This window comes from Apodemus sylvaticus, chromosome 1, assembly GCF_947179515.1.
Source record: "Apodemus sylvaticus chromosome 1, mApoSyl1.1, whole genome shotgun sequence".
Classification (NCBI taxonomy): domain Eukaryota; kingdom Metazoa; phylum Chordata; class Mammalia; order Rodentia; family Muridae; genus Apodemus; species Apodemus sylvaticus.
In genome coordinates this window covers 194641775-194646977 of record NC_067472.1, presented here as the reverse complement: position 1 = coordinate 194646977, position 5203 = coordinate 194641775, and positions in this window count along the sequence as shown.

Below are 5203 nucleotides of genomic sequence, written 5' to 3'. Positions count from 1 at the left end.
TATTTAAACCAGACCAAAGGCCTCGTGTGGAAGGCATTCTCTTGGAGACATGGGATTAGGAATGTGATGAAAAATTGTGGGAGGGAGGTCTGGGAGGAAAGTAACAGCTGAACTGGGAAGTAATAAAAGTAAAATATAAAATGTAAAGAAATAAAGGATTACAAACCAAAAAATTTAAATTCATGTGTTCTATAAAATGAGGCTACACCTGGAGTAGCATCAAAGGGTGGGAGAGAATAATGGATTTGAATATTGCAAGTAGGAGGAGCCAAAGGGTGGGAGGGGCTTTGAATTCCAGGTTAGGAGAGATATATAAGGGCAGGTCTTCTCAGGAGAATTCAAAGACAGAGGACTGCGCAGGTTACAGGAAACCTCTTCATTCCTGGTGAATTGGTGAGTTGCATGAAATGTCTAAGGTTGCTATGTAAAGGGGATATCAAGTTGGGGAAAATTTGGGAGACAGTGGAGGAGGATTTTTGGTGATTTTTTTAGCCTGTATGGGTGTTTGATTGGTGAAGTATAAAATATGCCCTGTATACATGCAGAAGATGTTATTTAAATTTAGTAGATGGTTCAATTCTATCCCATAAATGTGAACAGTGCAGAGCAGTGATTTGCCCTGATCGGGGCACTCTATGGATGAGCTTTCAAGAGACCTCAAGGGGCTCTATTCTTCATTCTAAGCACAAGATTGAATCCTGGGCTGTTCAGAAAGCCTGGATCAATAGATAGTGAGGCCTGTCTATAGGACAAAGGAAAGAACTGACAATGGGATCTCAAGTGACCTTGGGACCAATTGAGGCTCCAGATTGCCTAGATAAGGCATAGTAGTGGCATTCTGACACAAAAGTGTGACATCTTGGATGGTGTTTGGCTGAGCAGGCCCTCCTTCATCTAAAATCTGTAACCATTTTGGATGCATGGACCACACCTTTAATCCCAGGACTCGGAAACTAATGGCAAGTGGGTTTTTGTAATTGTGAGCCCTGGCTTGCATGTATAGTGTGAATCAGGAAGTCAGGGGCATGCACATGGAACCTGCCTCAGTCTCAGAAGAGAAAGTTTGGAGAAATAAATAGGTGTTAGTGGTGGCCGGAAACGTGCATGTCCTCTTGGCAGCAGGATGAGAAGAGACGCATTTTTTGAGATTGCTCCTAGAGAGTAAGGAAAATTTTTATTTTCTCGATGGAGCCCATGTTAGGAGGAAATCCTACAGGATGGCTCAGTTCTTTGTTACACACCTTTAGTCTTAGCCCTGCTTGGGAAGCAACAGTTAGGCTGATCCTTCTGAATTCTGTTTCAGCCTTGTGTTCTGTTTGACTCACATACAGCATAGTTCATTTAGCAAAACTCAGTCACAAAAGAAAAGAGTACAAAAAAAGTCTGTGATCTGGCCATATTTCCGTTAGATATTAAGTTGTGGCTACAGACTGGATGTTACAACAGGGTGTGTATAGCTGCTGGATTCTAGAGGATGAAAGGAGGAGCCTGTGGGAGGGTTCTTGATAGGGAGATTCAATTAAGGCTAAGTCCTTGGTATAGCACTTCAATATCAGGGGATCTGGCTTAGGTGTATGTGCCTTCTGACATCCAGAGTAATTAGATCATCAATCCTCTTGTTTAGAATACGGGAGTGGAAAGGGTCCATGGAAATGGGACATGTTCCATTGCCCTTGATTCTTTATTTTGTCACAGGGTGTCATACTGCAAGGAGGAGAAACTGGGATCATGTTTTTCCAATTATGATAATATTCCTTTGTTTAAAAAATATTTAATCTTTTTTACAATCCAGATTTTATCCCCCTTCTGGTCCTCCCACGGAAAGTTCCACATTCTGTAAGTCTAGTTTCCTTCTCAGGGAGAATGTCTTCACCCCACCCCCTACCTATAAGAACTCCCTGCCCACTTCGGGCCCCCAGTCTTTTTAGGGATAGGTACATCTTTTCTGAGGGAGTACAGTCCCACAGTTTTCTGCTGAGTATGTGTTGGGGGCCTCATATCAGCTGGTGTAAGCTTAATTGGTGGTTGCCTAGTTTCTGAGAGATCTTGGGGGGTCCAGGTTAGTTGAGACTGCTGCTTTCTTTCTTCTATCTCTTGTATTCTCCTGGTAATGATTAATTATTCCAGATCTCATTCCTTGGTTTTCAATTTCCAGGGTTGCCTATATTTGTCTTTGTTATATCTACTTCCAATTCTAGGTCGTGGACTGCTTTAATAAAAACTTTCACTTTTTTGATTGTATTTTCCTGTAATGCTTATGGGATTTATGTGTTTCCTCTCTAAGTGCTTCTAACTGTTCACTTGTGTTTTCTTATATTTCTTTATGTGAGTTATTTATATCTCTTTAAATGATTCTATTATCTTAATGAGATAAGATTTTAGGTTATCTTCCTGACTTTCAAGTGCATTTGTCTATCCAGGGCTTGCTGTGGTGGGAGAAGTAGTTTCTGATAATGCCAAAGTTTACTGGCTTCTGTTTCTCATGGTCTTGCTCTTGCCTCTTGTCATATGGTTATAGGGAGTTTTTTCTGGTTGGGGTGTTTCTGTTTGGGAGTTGTCTTTTTTGACCCTAGGTTGACTCAAGTCTCATGGTAGGCCAGTTGCCTTGAATGTGGCAAACTTCCTGTGGGATCTTCTGACTGTGGAACCTTCAGAGGGGCATGTACACTGGTGACTTGTTGCCCTGGTGGCAGTGTGTCTTCAGGGAGGCCTTCTTGAAGACCTTTGAATTGTGGGTTCTCTAGAGGGGCAGAGAAGCTGGAGATATGTTGCCCTGGCTGTGACACATCTACTGGGATGCCTTCATACTGTTTACTCTTGAGAGGATTTGTCAAGTTGTTGCCCTATGTTTAGCTGTTAACCAGGGAAGCATAAGTATTGTAGGTTTTGTTTCCCTGCATGCAGAAGAACTCCAGAGAGGCTTTCAGACTGTCGATTCAGTTTCTCTGCATGCTGCAGTGCCCCTGGGAGGTCTTCAGACTTTGGTGTCAGTTGTCCATTTACTCTGTTTGCAGAATTCCTGGGTTTGTGATTTGACTTTTGTGTCAGTTGCCCTGCATGCCACAGAAATCCTGTGAAGCCTTCAGGCTTTTATTTTCATGGGCAGAGGCAGACTAGCTAGTAGTCTGTCCCAACAAAATTTCACAGCCAGAAGTGTAGGATATGGAAAATTTAAACATTGCAAAATGAACATTCAATTGCCAGCTTACCTGGACTGGCAACCTCTTGTTAATACTGGAGCCAAGTGCATATTCATTTCAATACTGAAAATACTTGTAAGATTTGGAAACAGAGGCAGTTGTTCAGAAAGAATGAAGCTCCTGTCTGAGTCCTGCTCTGTAACAGTCCAAACCAAATGCTGGGTAGGCAGGATGGGTAAATCAGTGCTCTCTGTACGTTTTTTGACGTGTTTTCTTTTACTAGATTCTGCAGAACGGGAACATATTCCAATAGGTTCGGAACACACATAGGGCTGAAGGTCCCTCCTTGTATCCAAAATTCCAAAGGCCTTCAAGTGCACCCATAGAAACCAGACCCCAAAGGCTTCAAGAGACTGCAAGGAACTTACCCTTTCGAATTCATCACAGTCCCATATTGACCCCAACAAATCCAATGCAATCAAGTCTTTTAGTCCTTGAAAGGGACCTACATCAGCAAGAGTTCCAAGGACCATCAAGAAAATCAGGTATTCAAATGCAACTAGATCCTGTACTGGGCCCAGGTTTACCTACTTTGAAAAAACCCTCAGGGCGTCTAAGTTATCAAATACATAATTGAAATCTTGTTTCCATGTTCTCATAGGATCTGTGGTACTGTCAGAGAAATATGGTGACCATCAATCTGGCCCTGTGACTTCAAGAAAGGTGCGGAAGGAACGCATTGTGTACTCCAAAGAACAAAAGCACCTGCTGCAAGAACATTTTGATAAGTGTCAGTACCCAAACCAGGATCAATGTGTGAAGCTGGCAGAGTTAGTTGGTGTGACACCGAGGGACATCAAGGTCTGCCCCTCTCTTTACCCTCAATCCAACAGCAAAAATCTACACTTTCCCATCAGAAACTTTAATTTTGTTCTTAAATGCTTAGGGCAGTGATGACAGTTTTAGGTGGTGGATATTTATGAATCAAATGCTGGGACTCAAATTTTTATCCACCTGGTAGCAATATTGAATAGCATTGTTTCCATGCAGGGTCTCAGAAAACTAATCATCAGAGCTCCTGCTAAAATACAGGACACACTGGCTCAATCTCCCCAGTCTTATGTTGTCTGGTCATACACAATCTACTTTATTATAATATCTTAGCCATCTTGAGTTTCCTGCTTCTTTGTTTCTGACATGTGAATCATTGCTATACAAACACCTTTTATCCAAAATCTTCACCTTGTGGTCCTGTTAGGGGACAACAGGCATTCTTCTGATATCTTCTTTCTTTTCCAGATCTGGTTTAAGAACAGCCGAGCTAAGTACAAGCGGATGGCTCTCCAGAATATTACAGAAGCTTTGCCAGAGACCAATGGAAGTTCAAAACCAGTTTTTGAATCAACCCACTTTCCTGGTTCCATACCTCTTGTTGCTGCTGAGAATGGAGAGCCCATGTGTTCAGGCACATTTAGTGAGGATTCCATTCCCAAACTCAACTGCATCTAGGAATCTTCTCTGCATCATTATCAGGCCAGTGATGCAGACAGGTGTAGTCAGCAGGAAGATCTGCTTGTTGGCCATGCTCCCATTATAGATTGGGATTCTGGTCAATCAGCAGCAGTTGAAGCCCAGACTGATCTAGCAGTGACTGAATCTACAGATGTCCTAGAAGCTGCCACCCATTGCCCAGAGGAGGCTCAAGGTTCAGGTCCATCTGCAGAGGAACTCTGGCAAAGAATCCTTGACGACTTGGAGAAATCCGAGGACTGGCTTACTCCAGTGACTGAATCTACAGATGTCCTAGAAGCTGCCACCCATTGCCCAGAGGAGGCTCAAGGTTCAGGTCCATCTGCAGAGGAACTCTGGCAAAGAATCATTGACGACTTTGACATACCCGAGGACTGGCTTACTCCAGTGACTGAATCTACAGATGTCCTAGAAGTTGCCACCCATTGCCCAGAGGAGGCTCGAGGTTCAGGTCCATCTGCAGAGGTACTCTGGCAAAGAATCCTTGACGACTTTGACAAATCCGAAGACTGGCTTACTCTGGATTACACCCC